The following is an 18359-nucleotide window of genomic DNA, read 5'->3' as shown; positions in this document are numbered from 1 at the left end:
TTGTAGACATGTGTGAAAGACATGTTCTGAAATGCAAGTGGTGTTATTTGGAGAGCACTTCGTTTACGTGTCAGATGTGTAGCCAAGCAGTAATGGGTCGCCATAGCTGCAAATATTAGACGGTAATATGAAGTGTTGTCAGCTGAAGTCTGATGAACCTGACGACCGTAAGGATGAAGTACGCAAAAGTACCTCTAGGCCGCGCCTCTTTAGCTCAGTGGCAGAGCACTGGTCTAGTAAACCAGGGGTCGTGAGTTCGATCCTCACAGGTGGCAGACGAATTTTGGATATCAGTTGCGCGTCGTGGCCTTATAGCAAACAGTATCTGGGATGACGAACAATTAGCGAGAGGCGTTTTATTAAGAATTACTCTCAGATGTGATTAAGGCGAATGGCGCAGATAATGCATTTGCCAAAGCGGTACAGCATAAGGTGGGACAGGGCAGTCTGAAATATATTTTATAGATGTATTTCTCACATATCTCAGAGCCTTCCGCGGTCGTCGTCGTCGTCGTCGTCGTCGTCGTCGTCGTCATCGCCGCCGCCACTTCTGCAGAAGTATCAAATGGCCATCGTAGCAAATGCGGCGAGGGACGCCCTGCCTTACATTTCCGAATGCACAAAGTGTGCGCTTTAATTTCGCAGTCTATATTTGGTAGGTCTCGTAGCAGGTTGAATGTATCAAATGGGCGGGAAAGAGCAAGGGGCAGCGTCTGTGTAGAACGAAAACACAACTCCTCAGTGGTGTGAGCGTTTTGAGATGAGTCGTATATAAGTTCCACTTGTTTGTCAGTGACCGTGTGGCCTAATGGATAAGGCGTCGGACTTCGTATCCGAAGACTGCGTGTTTGATTCCTATCACGGTCGTGTTTTTCCAGATCTGAAAAAGAAACATACCGTTTTAGTGTAGAACATGAGCAGTACGAAACCGTGTGAATGTTGCTGTTGACCATTTTCTGCTTGGAGATGCTGTTGAGCTTGAAATACGCACAACAACACTGGTGCTAACTAGCGAATTGGTTTGCATATTGCCGTCGCCGCGTGTTTTTGACTGGCACTTGCACATCTAAAATAACGTCGGAAAGTAACTCGTTCGGCTTATGAGTCACATCAAGTATGTGTGTTAATTTTGACGAAACTAGCTCTGCAGGTTGTCATGCAATTCTGTTACCTCTCAGAAATGATTATGAAATAAAAGTGAACTACGTGACGAGTGTGACGTTAGGAAAACATTAGGCAACATGGAGACGTTCTGTATGGGACCAATCAACCCAAACGAGTACTGTGTGACGTGCTAACCGGCATATATTCACCGAGGCAGCGCGGCTAGCTGCAGTCCGCCTTTCGCCGCCGTGCAGTGCGGACGTGTTGTTGTTTCCGCCTGCGGAGCGCGCGCGCTCGCTGTTGTTTACATTTCAGCGGCCGTCACTTACGTGTCGCTTACGTGCACTAGAGCCATGGCCAATCGTTTTCGAAAATCAACTTTACGATTCAACTTCTGCAACGAATACGCACGACCAAAGGCCTTGGAAGTGGAACGCTTCCTACGCGACGTTGGTTAGATCCCAGCTTCCGACATCTTGGGCATCCATTTGTCCATATTAAGCAGTACTGTGTACGTGAAAGTTGTCAACGACGCGGTGTGTGAAAGAATACTTCGTGACACTAACCATGGATTACGCTTTTGCCACGCCGACGGCAATGTCGGAGCGGTCACTGTCGACCATGCCGGCTTAGGAATGCGCACTATACGAGTTTTCGATCTCCCGTTCGAGCTACCGGCGGAGGACGTTATCGCGGCTTTCCGCCCCTATGGTACTGTACATGGCCACACTGCCGAACGCTGGGCGCAATTCCAAACGTACCCCGTTCTTAACGGTGTACGGCAGATCACCAACGACCTCCATCGCCACGTGCCATCTTACCTGCAAATTAGCGGGTGCCGCTCGGTTGTCATATACGACGGCCAACCCAAGACCTGTTCCGGGTGCGGAAAAGAAGGCCACCTCAGATCTGAGTGTCTTCAGCGACGGATCACCCAATTGCCAGGCGCTACCGTGGCACCTACGGCTCCGACGACGATTTTACCGATCACCTACGCATCGGCGCTCTCTTCTCCTCCCACCGGCCGCCGCTCATCGGACCACGTACCGGTGACCCTTCCAGCTGCTATGGATACCGCCGGGGCCGACACGTCGCGCTCAAAGCCAGACGCTACTACGGCGCCATTACCAACAGCGACGACTTCCGACACCCACCAGCCTGAACATATGGACACCCCTTCATTTGACGTTCCCGCGACGGCCTTCCTCTCAGAGCGACGCGACTCCCTTCCGTCTTCCGACACAGAGGGACGAACCCGCAAACAACGTTCACCTAAGAGGCGCAAGAGGAGGCGTCGTACGGTCTCGGAACGAGACGGATCACCTCCCCCTGATGCTCCAGAGGCCGTCCGACACGACGAGGCCTCAGAGAACCTACACGACGATACGAATGACGACAACATGACGCCGGCTGTGGATGTTTCGATGCCAACTCTACTGGCTCGCTCAGGTGCTCCTGAACCAATGGACTCCACCGATGCTACTGCCGCCGAGACGTCCTCCGCCTCTACGACCGAAGTGGAACGTACGACCATCACAACGACAGCGCCCTCAATGGTGTGGAGTGAGGACGTCGATGAGGACCCGGACCACACGCTGGGGACAGAGTTACCCCAGACGGAAGCATCGTTACGCCGCTGATAACGCCATCAGGTGGCGCACGGCACGACTCGCCGTTGCCTCGCCCCTCTTCATCCTCCGCCGGTGGAGTTCCCCTTCACGGCGGGGGACGGCTCCAAACCTACCGAATAGCGACGATCAACACTAACACCATCAGCTCACCCGTGAAACTTCAACTGCTGCGAGAGATGATATGGGCGTCAGACGTCGATATAGCACTACTACAGGAAGTACACTTGGCCACACTTCCAGACGTCGCGGGATATAACACTTATCCTTCTCCTGGTGACCACCTGGGACGCGGCGTAGCCATCTACGCCAGAGAAGGCATTCCAGTGGCCGATATCACATACCTTCCATCTGCCAGAGGCATGGCCGTCACCGTCATGGGGACGCGTATCGTCAACATTTACGCTCCGTCGGGCTCCACCCGCAGACGCGACAGGGCACTCTTCTATTCAGAAGAAATCGCTCCTCTGTTTCTTGGACGCTGCGACCATTACTTGTTTGGGGGTGATTTTAATTGTGTCTTGCACCCTAAAGATCAAGTGCCCCACTACAACACCTGTCAAGAACTGCGTCTTGTCGTCCGAGATCTGTTGCTCCGCGACACTTGGGAAGTTCAACACGGCGACGCCCCTGGACATAATTACCAGACGAGTCACTCCGCGAGCCGCCTGGACAGAATTTACGTCTCTCGGGAACTAACACCTGCAGTCCAAGGTGCAGAACTTTAGCCCCTGGCCTTTTCGGACCACTGTGCCTACATCTGCAACATTCTCTTCCCCAAGCAAGTGGTCTGGCGTAGTCGTGCACGGTGGAAGCTAAACACCTCCCATCTTCATGATCCCGAATGTCTTCAACGTGTCACCGAGACATGGGCCACCTGTGAACGTCGCTTACCTAAATACTGCACGACCTTGACCTGGTGGCTGGAATATGCCAAACCTGCCATTCGACGTACTTTGATACAGTATGGAAAGGAAGTTGCTATGTGGCGCCGGCACACTACCGACTATTTCTACGCCGTTCTCCGCGACCTGAACGCCCAACCGCCCACACCCGACACCCAGAGGGAACGCAGCAGGATTAAGACCCAAATTGTAACTTTGACACGCCGTCGACTGCAGGGGGCTATGGTGCGAACCCGATATCAAGATTCGGCGGAACAGGAACATCCGACCATGCACCATATCGCCTCCGATAGGAAACATCGGCGACAACAACTCATCACCGAGATCACAACCTGTCGCGGCCAGCACGTCACTTGCCAGGCCGAAATCGTCAGTGCCTTTGTTGACCACTACCGCACAATGTACCAGGAGGAGACTACCAACAACCACGCTGAGGAGTCTGTGTTACCACACGTAACTCGCACCCTCACCAGCGACGAAGCGGATGAGCTGATGGAGCCCATTACGCGTGACGAAATCCACGATGCAATCAAAAAAGGTGCTCTGAATAAGTCACCTGGCGTCGACGGATTGCCGATAGAATTTTATCGCGCTTTCTTCACACTAATGGCGTCACGGTGGACAACGATGTTTCATGAACTGCTGACGATGAGGAACGGCGTACCGCCGTCCTTCGTCACGGGAATTATTATACCCATCCACAAACCGACACCAGGTGTGACGACAGCACATTACCGTCCCCTGACTCTGCTTAACGCAGACTGTAAAATTTTTACACGCCTCCTGGCAACGCGATGCCGCAAGGTCCTGCCTACCATTCTATCCCCGGAACAGACAACTCCGGGCGGCTCAGTTAATATACAAACGGCCACAGGAGAATGTCGCGATTTAATTGCACTGGCAGCGACGTGCAGACTCCGCGCCGCCGTGGTTGCCATTGATTTTGACAGCGCATTCGACAAAGTGCGGCATCCTTTTCTGTTCTCCGTGATGAACCGCATGGGTTTTCCACCAGCCTTTATCGACGTAATCCGGCGCCTGTACGGCACCGCCAAATCGCTGATTCAGGTTAATGGCCGTGTGGCGGGACCAGTGGCGATCCGACGTTCCGTACGGCAAGGCTGCCCACTTTCGACCCTACTCTATGCCATAGGCCTGGAGCCGCTCATCGGGAGTCTGACGAGCCACCTTTCTGGTCTCACTTTGCGACAGCACAGTTTTCGATGTCGTGCGTATGCGGACGACCTCCTCCTCTTGATCCGCTCACGGAGTGAAACACACACGGTACTTGATTTGATATCAACGTACGGCACTGCAGCGGGCAGTAACATGAATGTGACTAAATCCGCGGCGATGCCCTTTGGACGCGGCCTCTCACACGACGACTTAGCACCTCTTCCGTGTGTACAGAAACTACGATACCTTGGTATCATTTTCACCTCCACCGTGCGCCGCTCCGCTGCCATCAATTTTCGGCGTGCTCTTCAAACCATCCGCACGACGGTGCGACAAAATCTTCTCCGACGACTCGATTCTTTACAACGTGTCCAATACCTCAATCAACATGTGGCGTCCAGAATGGTCCACATTGCACAGGTCCTCCCGCTGCCATCAACTATTGGACGTAGCCTCCAGGCTGCCTTCGGATACTTCCTTACGGCTGGTACGCTCTTTAAGGTCCGCTACGACACGCTCACCCTTCCCCCGCGAGCGGGTGGCCTCGGTCTTGTCAATGTGCGACTCCGCGCGGCGTCCTTGTACATGTCCACCATGCACAAGCAGTGGTACGGGGGCACCTCCCTTACGCGCAGCTTGCTGGAAATTCTTGTGCCCGCGACCATAACACCACCAGTACCAGTCGGACACATCAAGCACCATCTGACGCACATTTCTGATTTCATCGTCGACTTCAGTTATGCTCACACACACCTACCGACCATGCGTTCTCCTCGACCTAAAGATTTTTACACCCCACTCCTTCGTTCCATATCCAGCAACAATATCGAACTGCGACATCCGTCCACGCGGTGGCCCAAGGTTTGGCGTCACATCCACCAGCCTTTTCTTCCCTCCAAAGTCCGGACAACATGGTACCAGGTCGCAAATGAAAAATTCGCCACAAATCATCGTCTTCACGCCATAGGACTAAAGGACTCTCCACTCTGCTCCATGTGCCACCTCATGGATGACGATGTCCATCAACTGACTTGTGCTGCCACCAGTGACGTCTGGAAACTTGCCCAACAGTTCGTTGCCTGTTACCTCCGTGTTCCGCCGGACTCGATTGACCCATGGACTTTTATCCGTCCTGAGAATACTTATTTCCCCGCCACCAAAAATCATGCGATTGTATGGGTCAAGGGATGGACCATCACCTACATGTATAATGATGGCGACAAATCACGCCTTGATTTCTGGCAGTACTTACAAACTGCCCACAGCGAAGTCGAATAGCGACCGCGCTACCGCGCCTTCTTCGCTAATTACCTACACGCGATCTTCACGTCACCCCCGCTCAGTTGGATGGTACCACACGCCGACAGCACCCCCGACCCCCCTGCTGACATCTGAGACCCCTCGCGCTGCTTTCTACATTGTAACCCATAGTGGAGTAGGCGCATGGACACACGCCTCCTTTCTTTTATGCACTACACCAGATAAACACTGGCTTTTCCCTCACTCCACTGTAAATTGCTTTACACCTCTTAGCTTCCATCAGTATTACTAGTTTTTTTTCCTACACCTTGTTCATACTAAAAAAACTTGCTCACCTTATACGAATATCATGTCTTGTGTTATTTTCGCCGGAAGGATGGCATTTTTCTTGGATTTAAGATTGTACCAATAAAGATCTTTTGTTCATTTACCCTGTTCCTGGTGAATAAAAAAAAAAAAAGCTCAGTCGGTAGAGCATAAGGCTCTTAATCCCAGGGTCGTGGGTTCGAGCCCCACGTGGGGAGGAACGGAATTTTGTTCCTCTGCAGATGTAACTTACCGTTTTTCTGATTAACGTGATGTAATGGAAATAGCAACTTTAAACTTTGCCTACGTCTCCGTCAGTCGCAAGGAAACTGTATTTGAAGGTGAAGGTGATTTTGTAGACATGTGTGAAAGAAATGTTCTGAAATGCAAGTGGTGTTATTTGGAGAGCACTTCGTTTACGTGTCAGATGTGTAGCCAAGCAGTAATGGGTCGCCATAGCTGCAAATATTAGACGGTAATATGAAGTGTTGTCAGCTGAAGTCTGATGATCCAGACGACCGTAAGGATGAAGTACGCAAAAGTACCGCTAGGCCGCGCCTCTTTAGCTTAGTGGCAGAGCACTGGTCTAGTAAACCAGGGGTCGTGAGTTCGATCCTCACAGGAGGCAGACCAATTTTGGATATCAGTTGCGCGTCGTGGCCTTATAGCAAACAGTATCTGGGATGACGAACAATTAGCGAGAGTCGTTTTATTAAGAATTACTCTCAGATGTGATTAAGGCGAATGGCGCAGATAAAGCATTTGCCAAAGCGGTACAGCATAAGGTGGGACGGGGCAGTCTGAAATATATTTTATAGATGTATTTCTCACATATCTCAGAGCCTTCCGCGGTCGTCGTCGTCGTCGTCGCTTCTGCAGAAGTAGCAAATGGCCATCGTAGCAAATGCGGCGAGGGACGCCCTGCCTTACATTTCCGAATGCACAAAGTGTGTGGTCTAGTTTCCCAGTCTATATTTGGTAGGTCTCGTAGCAGGTTGAATGTATCAAATGGGTGGGAAAGAGCAAGGGGCAGCGTCTATGTAGAACGAAAACACAACTCCTCAGTGGTGTGAGCGTTTTGAGATGAGGCGTATATAAGTTCCACTTGTTTGTCAGTGACCGTGTGGCCTAATGGATAAGGCGTCGCACTTCGTATCCGAAGATTGCGTGTTTGATTCCTCTCACGGTCGTGTTTTTCCAGATCTGAAAAAGAAACATACCGTTTTAGTGTAGCACTTGAGCAGTACGAAACCGTGTGAATGTTGCTGTTGACCATTTTCTGCTTGGAGATGCTCTTGAGCTTGAAACACGCACAACAAGACCGGTGTTAACTAGCGAATTGGTTTGCATATTGCCGTCGCCGCGTGTTTTTGACTGGCAATTGTACATCTAAAATAACGTCGAAAAGTAACTCGTTCGGCTTATGAGTCAAATCAAGTATGTGTGTTAATTTTGACGAAACTAGCTCTGCAGGTTGTCATGCAATTCTATTACCTCTCAGAAATGATTATGAAATAAAAGTGAACTACGTGACCAGTGTGACGTTAGGAAAACATTAGGCAACATGGAGAGGTTCTGTATGGGACCAATCAACCGAAACGAGTTCTGTGTGACGTCTAACCGGCATGTATTCACCGAGGCAGCGCGGCTAGCTCAGTCGGTAGAGCATAAGGCCCTTAATCCCAGGGTCGTGGGTTCGAGCGGAATTTTGTTCCTCTGCAGATGTAAATTACCGATTTTCTGGTTAACGTGATGTAATGGAAATAGCAACTTTAAACTTTGCCTACGTCTCCGTCAGTCGCAACGAAACTGTATTTGAAGGTGAAGGTGAGTTTGTAGACATGTGTGAAAGACATGTTCTGAAATGCAATTGGTGTTTTTTGGAGAGCACTTCGTTTACGTGTCAGATGTGTAGCCAAGCAGTAATGGGTCGCCATAGCTGCAAATATTAAACGGTAATATGAAGTGTTGTCAGCTGAAGTCTGATGATCCAGACGTCCGTAAGGATGAAGTACGCAAAAGTGCCGCTAGGCCGCGCCTGTTTAGCTCAGTGGCAGAGCACTGGTCTAGTAAACCAAGGGTCGTGAGTTCCATCCTCACAGGAGGCAGACGAATTTTGGATATCAGTTGCGCGACGTGGCCTTGTAGCAAACAGTATCTGGGATGACGAACAATTAGCGAGAGGCGTTTTATTAAGAATTACTCTCAGATGTGATTAAGGCGAATGGCGCAGATAAAGCATTTGCCAAAGCGGTACAGCATAAGGTAGGACGGGGCAGTCTGAAATATATTTTATAGATGTATTTCTCACATATCTCAGAGCCTTCCGCGGTCGTCGTTGTCGTCGTCGTCGTCGTCTTCGCCGCCGCCGCCGCCGCCGCCGCCGCCGCCACTTCTGCAGAAGTAGCAAATGGCCATCGTAGCAAATGCGGCGAGGGACGCCCTGTCTTACATTTCCGAATGCACAAAGTGTGTGGTCTAGTTTCCCAGTCTATATTTGGTAGGTCTCGTAGCAGGTTGAATGTATCAAATGGGTGGGAAAGAGCAAGGGGCAGCGTATGTGTAGAACGAAAACACAACTCTTCAGTGGTGTGAGCGTTTTGAGATGAGTCGTATATAAGTTCCACTTGTTTGTCAGTGACCGTGTGGCCTAATGGATAAGAAGTCGGACTTCGTATCCGAAGATTGCGTGTTTGATTCCTCTCACGGTCGTGTTTTTTCAGATCTGAAAAAGAAACATACCGTTTTAGTGTAGCACTTGAGCAGTACGAAACCGTGTGAATGTTGCTGTTGACCATTTTCTGCTTGGAGATGCTCTTGAGCTTGAAACACGCACAACAAGACCGGTGTTAACTAGCGAATTGGTTTGCATATTGCCGTCGCCGCGTGTTTTAGACTGGCACTTGCACATCTAAAATAACGTCGGAAAGTAACTCGTTCGGCTTATGAGTCACATCAAGTATGTGTGTTAATTTTGACGAAAATAGCTCTGCAGGTTGTCATGCAATTCTGTTACCTCTCAGAAATGATCATGAAATAAAAGTGAACTACGTGACGAGTGTGACGTTAGGAAAACATTAGGCAACATGGAGAGGTTCTGTATGGGACCAATCAACCCAAACGAGTACTGTGTGACGTGCTAACCGGCATGTATTCACCGAGGCAGCGCGGCTAGCTCAGTCGGTAGAGCATAAGGCTCTTAATTGCAGGGTCGTGGGTTCGAGCCCCACGCCGGGAGGAACGGAATTTTGTTCCTCTGCAGATGTAACTTACCGTTTTTCAGATTAACGTGATGTAATGGAAATAGCAACTTTAAACTTTGCCTACGTCTCCGTCAGTCGCAAGGAAACTGTATTTGAAGGTGAAGGTGATTTTGTAAACATGTGTGAAAGACATGTTCTGAAATACAAGTGGTGTTATTTGGAGAGCACTTCGTTTACGTGTCTGATGTGTAGCCAAGCAGTAATGGGTCGCCATAGCCGCAAATATTAGACGGTAATATGAAGTGTTGTCAGCTGAAGTCTGATGATCCAGACGACCGTAAGGATGAAGTACGCAAAAGTACCGCTAGGCCGCGCCTCTTTAGCTCAGTGGCATTCTGGCTCTAGCTGCCGACGCGTACGGACGTGTCACCGTTGCTGCGTGTAGTCAGTGTTTCGCCAGTGTTTACCTTTGCGTTTCGGTGTTTTTGAGTTTTGTGATTTTCTTCGTGTGTAACTCGTGTTTTTTCTGCCTTCTGTGTTCTGTTTTTGTGTTTTCTACCGACGATTATTTGTCGTTTGTGGAGTTTTCGGTAATTACCGGTATCTCCCCTTGATTACTGCATACCATGTCTACAACTGTGAGGAAGAATACGCTGGTTTTTGCCTTCGCTAAGGTAACACGACGTGTTCAGCCGACTGCTATGGAAATTCATGATTGGCTTGATCAGGTACTTGGCATAAACTCTGATATGGTGTATACCACTCAGCTAGATACTGACAACTACTGTGTTTTCGTAAAGTTTTTGGATCCCGTTTCGGTCGATAAAATTATTGGAAAATTCGGGTATCATGTCGAATTTTTGCATAGAGACGGCACTACAAGTAAAGTGGCTATCAGGAGAGCTGATGCTCTTTATAGATCTGTGCGGGTGTTAAATTTACCTATCGAGAAAGATAATGAGAAAAACAAGGTTGCCCTGTCTCAATATGGTGAGGTAAAGGACATAGTTAACGAACGTTGGTCGAAGCAATTTAAAATTCAGAGCTTCAATGGTATTCGTTCGGTAGAGATGGAAGTAAAGACGAATATCCCATCTCATATAACTGTTGACGGGCATGAAGCACACGTGATTTATACTGGTCAAACCCCTACGTGCCATATATGCAATGAATCGGTTCATTTAAGGCAGGACTGTCCCCGTCGTGTCTTTGTACTAAAAACAAATTTAGTCCAACGCCGCAAGATGACCTTGAGCGAAGTTTTGGCAACCGATAACACAGCCAAACAGGGTGAGGGTTCGGATCCTGTACCTAGTACTGGAACTATTGCTGTTGATGGCAGTGATTATCCACCCCTGGTAACACGCTTCAGTTGTGATTCCTCTGCCCGTGAGTTAGACGTACTAACCAAGAAACGACCACTTGAACATACAGATGATCATTCTGATGATGACACCTCCCGACAATCTCCTGCTGTACGTAAACAGAAAGCTGGCGATGAAAATCTGCATGTGCCCCAAGACGGAATGCAAGTAGATTTAATTGCAGTTTCTGATACATCTCGCTCACTGCCAGAAAATGCAACGGCAGCTGCCGACAGCGAGAAAGTAGAAGTCCCCCAAGCAGTGACAACTTGCCCAGCTATAAACAGCGATAATCAGCTGTTTACCGACGGGAAGTTCGCGGAAGCGGTAGAACAACAACACCGCGACACCCCAACAGCACAGCAACCGGCACCAGAGTGTAAACAAGTGAAAGTGTTTACTCCTGAACCGGAAAATAAGCAAACACCGTCGCAAGCGTGACAACAACCGAAGGTAGCATGTAAACAGCAGGCAGTGTTTACAAACCAGGTCTCTCTCGTCACTCTTGCTGAAGCTGCCGCGTCGAGTGTTGCCACAACAAAATCAGGTCAGGGATTCCAGGGCGTCCACCGCCGTACGCTAAAACCACAACCGAATCTTACTGCTTCTCGCACCCAAGCCAAACAAAAAGCGGATAAGTCGGACGTAAAATCACAGAAAAATATACGATATGAAATTGTCAGAGAAGGTGCTCCAGATGAGCCTCCTGACACACTCAAAGTCGAACAGCCCCTAAGTACTAAGGTGTGGGATGACAATGGCAGACAAACTAACGTTTAGCGACCGTGTTACTAGGACTGCTACCAAGTTCTGAATGACTGTAGTTCTAAACCGGATTTCAGCATACCAAAAGTACAACAGTTTTTTTTTGACCAACTTTGTCCGTGGCCAATAGCAAGTTAGGGATGCAAGCATACTCTATCACAACGATCAATATAAATAAAATTCGAACCTCATTAAAGCTAGCTGCTCTCAAGGAATTTTTGTATGACTCTGGAACCGATATCGCTTTGCTACAGGAGGTTGTAACGACGGAATTTGTAATACCAGGATACACCGCAATTGTTAACGTATCTTGTGACACACATACAGGAACAGCGGTTCTGCTCAGGGAAGGGATTCCCGTATCTCAAGTGGAGCGGTTGGAATCTGGAAGGGCAATTAGTATTAACGTTTTAGGTACCACATTGATTAACTTATACGCGCCCTCAGGAAATAGTAGTAGACAGGACAGGGCAGCATTTTATAAAGAGGAACTTATATATTTATTACGTCGAAACCCAAACAGTTTTATAATGGGCGGTGATTTTAACTGTGTGTTAAATCGTAAAGATCAACAACCACATTTTAACGGTTCTTTAGAACTTAAACGCCTAGTAACCGACCTAAAACTAAAGGACGCATGGGAACTAAAATATCCATCGAAGGTTGAATATACGTATATAACACAGACTTCGCGCAGTAGAATAGACAGAATCTATGTTTCCCAAAACTTGGAAAGATGTCTACTACATTCAGAAATCGTACCTGTATATTTTAGTGACCACTGCAGTATGAAGGCGTGCATTAATTTAGCTCCACAGCCGATTCCGATTTTTAGGAACCAGTGGCATCTACATGTCTCTCTCTTAAAAGAGCAAGATTTGGCAGAAGCGGTATCGGATGCGTGGACCTTATGTCTGCGATCGATCGAGAGGCACCCCACAGTATTAGACTGGTGGATTAAGGTTGCAAAGCCGAGACTGAGAAAAGTGTGTATCAGATACAGCAGAGAAAGAGCGTGGGAGTTAAAAAACAGTATGGAATTTTATTACAGTTTGTTGCGAGACCTCTATGAACAGGCAAACGTGTCAACCATAAGATTACAAGACATCAGACACACCAAAGCGAAATTACTCGCCATTAAGAGACAACAGATGTAAGGTTTGAAACTGAAGTCAAAGGCGAAGTCGGTGGTAGATGATGAAACAACATCCTTATATCATCTGCTTCGGCATGCAAAGAATAGGCGACGCACTGTTATTAGTGAACTTAAAACCCCCAATGGGACAACACTGACGTCTCAGAAGGAGATTCTAAATGCAGTATACCAGTACTACTATGCATTATATTCCTCCAGCCCACCTGACGAGGGGACTCTGCAAGAGTTTCTCAGTGTTTTATCCCCACAATTGACAAGTTCTGAAAACGACGAAATCCTTTCTGAAGTCAGTAACGAAGAGGTTCGTGAGACAATAACCAAGTCCCTGGTGAATAAATCTGTTGGACCCGACGGACTCCCTGTAGAATTTTACAGAAAGTTCTGGTTTCTAATTGGTGACACGTTTACATGCATTGTCAATGAGATTTTTAACGGGCAGACGATACCTGCAGATTTTAAAGACAGCAAAATTGTACTTCTACCGAAAAACAAAGGGACGAAAAGTTTAAACAACTACCGCCCTATTTCACTTTTAAACTCTGACTACAAAATAGTATGCAGGATTTTAAAAAAGAGACTTTCCCCTCTGACCGACAAATTAATTAGTCAACATCAGTCATGTGCAGCAAATAGAAGTATTTTTAATACGATTTCTGAATATAGAGACATCATCGCCTTAGCATCGGTTTCGAATATCAAATGTGCTTTACTTTTTATAGATTTTACTAAGGCTTTAGACTCGGTGAATCACCGCTTCCTATTTGAGGTACTGACAAAAATGGGACTCGTCCACAAAACAGTTAATGTTATAAAAAACGTTGCTACTGGTCTGAACGCTAAATTAGCTGTCAACGGTCAGCTGACGCGGCAAAATCAAATAAACCGCGGCATCCCACAGGGAAGTCCATTATCTATGTTTTTGTTTGTTGTGTCGTTAGAGCCCTTTTTAAGAAGTGCTCATGAACGGTTAAAGGGCATAACTATAACTGGCAGGAAAACTGTAGTGAGAGCCTATGCTGACGATGTTGGTGTCGTCATAAGAGGGCAAGATGATGTAATTCGACTAGGGGCCATTCTTCAAAACTACTGCCGCGCATCGGGTGCGACAACAAACGAAAATAAAATTACAATCCGGGGAATGCGGGGTCTTGAACGGATACAAATCGATTGGGCGAAGTCAGTTACCACACATAAAACCCTGGGGACAATCCTGACGGCATGTCCAATGAGGATGACAGCCCTCAATTGGAAAGAGGTTTTAACAATGATTCAAGGGGGACTTATTGAGAACTCACAACGACTTATGAACCAGGTTCAGAGGGTCAGGTTCATTAACTTATGCATTCTCTCAAAGGCATTCTATATGGCACAAGTTTTTCCCTTGCCGAAGTTGATAGCTCAGAAAATAATGTCGAGGGTTGCAAATTTCTTATGGAAGGGGGAAATCTTCAGGGTTAACCTAAGAACTGCGACTTTACATCGTAGAAATGGAGGCCTCGGACTGGTGGACATACGCAATAAAGCTTCTGCGCTTTTCATAAAAAGGTCTTTAAACATATTTCACGCCAACCCCGGCAGTATTACTACACAATTGTTTAAATGTGTCCAACCAGAAAGCCTTCAACCACCGGCAGACGTACAAAAAATTAACCCCCGACTGCGATACGTTAGGATCTTGTACACAGAATTGAGCTATGTTAACGAGAAACTCAGAACTTCACTGCACATTACAGCCAGAGATATCATGAGACAAAGACAACAATATGAAGGACAAAATAAAATTGCCACGAAATATATGAGTCACAACTGGGATGCAATTTGGGAGAATATTAGTTTTAACGGGCTCAATTCAGATGTGGTAACGGCATGGTACAAAGCCGTCAATAATATTGTCAGCACCAACGAGCGGCTTTATAAAATTGGGAAAGCTGAAACCCCCTTATGTCAGAAATGTAAACTAGTTGACACTGTGATTCATAGATTTACGTGTGCTGGAAATCTCAACAATTGGCATTGGCTCAGGAAAAGTCTTGCACTACTGCAACGAACGTCACCCAATTCCATTACTCCTATGGTGCTTTTCAGACCTGAAACTAAATATTACCCGAAAACCAAAAATAATGCAAGACACTGGTTAATGGGACAGTTTGTCCATTACATTATCAATAAAATAGGTGGTGACGACGAAACGGAATTCAAGCTTTTTATGCAAATGGAGTACAGCAACATTCAGCAATATGCAGACCACAGGAAAATGTATAGAAACATGTTGATCATTTTATTCGAACGAATAGGTGTTGGTTAAAGCGCAAAGTCTAACACTAAATGTACTATTTTAGGGGTAATGAAGAAGTGAAGTATGAATCTACGTTCAAGATGAAGGAAATGCCTCTTCTTTCATCCATTCATGTTACGTCTGCCACCCAATAAGTGTCTCATAAATGCTCGCTGTATTTTTGCAGTATAATCACATGTTTCTTACTAGAATGTCTGTTGACTGAAAACTCGAATGACGGCTTTGCAATGGGATCTCACCACCAGATGTCGTACAACCAGTGCTCCTTACCACAATGAAGAGAGCAGGCGAAAAATATACAAGACTATACCCGCTTTTCTATAACAATTAAAATGCACTGAAGGAGCCATTCGGTGGAAGTGATGGTGGGGGCATCGTGGCCAGGCCTCAAGTTCTTTGACCCCTGCCCTCGTTGTCCCCGTCATGCGACTACTGATATGCATCCTTATACAAAACAATAAAAAGCGGTCCAAGGCGCCAGACTAAAGGAAAAGTGGCTAGGATACCTGGTTTTAAAAAAATGAGAAACAAAAGTGGTTAAAAAAAAGTGGTAGAGCACTGGTCTCGTAAACCAGGAAAAAGAAAAACAAAAAAAAAGTGGCAGAGCACTGGTCTAGTAAACCAGGAGTCGTGAGTTCGATCATCACAGGAGGCAGACGAATTTGGGATATCAGTTGCGCGTCGTGGCCTTATAGCAAACAGTGTCTGGGATGACGAACAATTAGCGAGAGGCGTTTTATTAAGAATTACTCTCAGATGTGATTAAGGCGAATGTCGCAGATAAAGCATTTGCCAAAGCGGTACAGCATAAGGTGGGACGGGGCAGTCTGAAATATATCCTATAGATGTATTTCTCACATATCTCAGAGCCTTCCGCGGTCGTCGTCGTCGTCGTCGCTTCTGCAGAAGTAGCAAATGGCCATCGTAGCAAATGCGGCGAGGGACGCCCTGCCTTACATTTCCGAATGCACAAAGTGTGTGGTCTAGTTTCCCAGTCTATATTTGGTAGGTCTCGTAGCAGGTTGAATGTATCAAATGGGTGGGAAAGAGCAAGGGGCAGCGTCTGTGTAGAACGAAAACACAACTCTTCAGTGGTGTGAGCGTTTTGAGATGAGTCGTATATAAGTTCCACTTGTTTGTCAGTGACCGTGTGGCCTAATGGATAAGGCGTCGGACTTCGTATCCGAAGATTGCGTTTTTGTTTCCTCTCACGGTCGTGTTTTTCCAGATCTGAAAAAGAAACATACAGTTTTAGTGTAGCACTTGAGCAGTACGAAACCGTGTGAATGTTGCTGTTGACCATTTTCTGCTTGGAGATGCTCTTGAGCTTGAAACACGCACAACAAGATCGGTGTTAACTAGCGAATTGGTTTGCATATTGCCGTCGCCGCGTGTTTTTGACTGGCACTTTCACATCTAAAATAACGTCGGAAAGTAACTCGTTCGGCTTATGAGTCACATCAAGTATGTGTGTTAATTTTGACGAAACTAGCTCTGCAGGTTTTCATGCAATTCTGTTACCTCTCAGAAATGATTATGAAATAAAAGTGAACTACGTGACGAGTGTGACGTTAGGAAAACATTAGGCAACATGGAGAGGTTCTGTATGGGACCAATCAACCCAAACGAGTACTGTGTGACGTGCTAACCGGCATGTATTCACCGAGGCAGCGCTGCTAGCTCAGTCGGTAGAGCATAAGGCTCTTAATCCAAGGATCGTGGGTTCGAGCCCCACGCGGGGACGTCAGCCAGCGGCTGCGCCGGAGGTCGGACGTGCCGTGCTGTGTGCTGTGCTCCGTTAGCTCCGCGTGGTAAGTCTCTGCTCTTACTGCAACGCGTCGCTGTCTATAGTATTTGTGTAGACATGAAAAAGAATTAAGAGATGTCGCAGCCGCAACGAAAAGATACTTTGAATTTCACGTTTGATCGCAACTTTGTCCGACCGAGGTCATTTGATGTTGAACAGTGGTTAGAGGATGATATTAAAATAGGACTTGATGATATTATCGGCATACATTTCTCGATTATGAACAGTGTGGTTTTCGTGAAACTTTCCAGTCCAGAATTGTGTGAAAGGATAGTTCGATCTTGTGGTGGCATTCTGAAATTTAAACATGCTGACGGAAATGTTGGGGAGGTTACCGTTGCAAATGCTGGTCTAGGTATTCGGACCGTGCAAGTCTTTGAACTTCCCTTTGAAATTACAAGTGACCAGATAAATGCTGTTATTGCTCCATACGGGAAAGTTTTCAGTAATATTGCCGAACGGTGGTCTGCTGCACACAAATTCCCTGTTTTGAATGGTGTGCGCCAATTAAAAGTCGAATTGCAGAAGCACATTCCGTCGTTTATAAACGTCTGCGGATATAGAGCTGTTGTGATGTATGATGACCAACCGAAAACGTGTGCTGTCTGCAATTTACCAGGCCACGTTCGTGCAGAATGTGTTCAAAGGCGAGTGGCGCAACTGCCTGCCGGCGATGCCGTCAGGCCCCCTGCTATGTCAACGCTGCCCGTGACATATGTCGCCGTAGCGCGCGGTTTTGCAAGTGCCACTGCGCCCCCCGAAGTTACTACGAATACCGACCCACAAGCGACCGACCAACCGACTGACTCAGGTGTAGCATCTGTAGACACTCAACCCTCCTGCGAAGACATATCTGCTCGTGCCCTTGTCGCCGTGGAATCGCCCAATGAGGCAATGGATACGGACGCGACCTCAGTCGCTTCGGGTAGTGCTCCTCTGCATCCTGGAGCTTCTTTAGGAGGTATCAAAAGCGTATCAGGTGCACAGAAAACGGACTCGCAACCAGCCGTTTCTAGTGGTGCTCCTCCGAATCCTGCAGCTGCCTTAGGCACTGACCACAGCCCGTCAAGTGCAATGAAATCAGAACTGGCGTCAGTCACTTCGGGTAGTGCTACTTTGCAACCTGAGGCTTCTCCAGGTACCGTCCAAAGTCCACCACGAGACGCATCTCCCAAGAAATCTAAAAAACGGAGGATCGCGCGTCAAGGTGCAGAGCAGACTGCACCGCAACTGCGTGAACAGGCGAAGCAAATAGGGGGCAAAATACGTCAATCTGCATCTGAGAACCTGCAGTGCAATCAGCAGTCATCTAACGAAGACCCTGTGTCCTTGGATAGTACCTCAGGTTCTGCCAGTTTGCCCTCCGATGACGTAGCAATTACCCGAACC

The 18359-nt window shown here is 47.5% G+C and overlaps 3 non-coding genes across 3 annotated transcripts; all 3 read left to right on the top strand.

Moving 5' to 3' along the window:
- The first annotated feature begins 203 nt into the window (after positions 1 to 203).
- Positions 204 to 275, top strand: Trnat-agu (transfer RNA threonine (anticodon AGU)). Its single transcript has one exon. It is a non-coding gene; the product is annotated as a tRNA-Thr (tRNA).
- Positions 276 to 6935: 6660 nt separating this feature from the next.
- Trnat-agu (transfer RNA threonine (anticodon AGU)) lies at positions 6936 to 7007 on the top strand. Its single transcript has one exon. It is a non-coding gene; the product is annotated as a tRNA-Thr (tRNA).
- A 1408-nt stretch (positions 7008 to 8415) lies between these two features.
- Trnat-agu (transfer RNA threonine (anticodon AGU)) lies at positions 8416 to 8487 on the top strand. The gene has a single exon. It is a non-coding gene; the product is annotated as a tRNA-Thr (tRNA).
- The last annotated feature ends 9872 nt before the right edge of the window (positions 8488 to 18359 follow it).

The sequence above is a fragment of the Schistocerca gregaria genome, unplaced genomic scaffold (assembly GCF_023897955.1).
Source record: "Schistocerca gregaria isolate iqSchGreg1 unplaced genomic scaffold, iqSchGreg1.2 ptg000077l, whole genome shotgun sequence".
In the NCBI taxonomy this organism is placed as follows: domain Eukaryota; kingdom Metazoa; phylum Arthropoda; class Insecta; order Orthoptera; family Acrididae; genus Schistocerca; species Schistocerca gregaria.
Note: the sequence above shows the minus strand (reverse complement) of the source record. Positions and strands in the feature narration are given on the sequence as shown.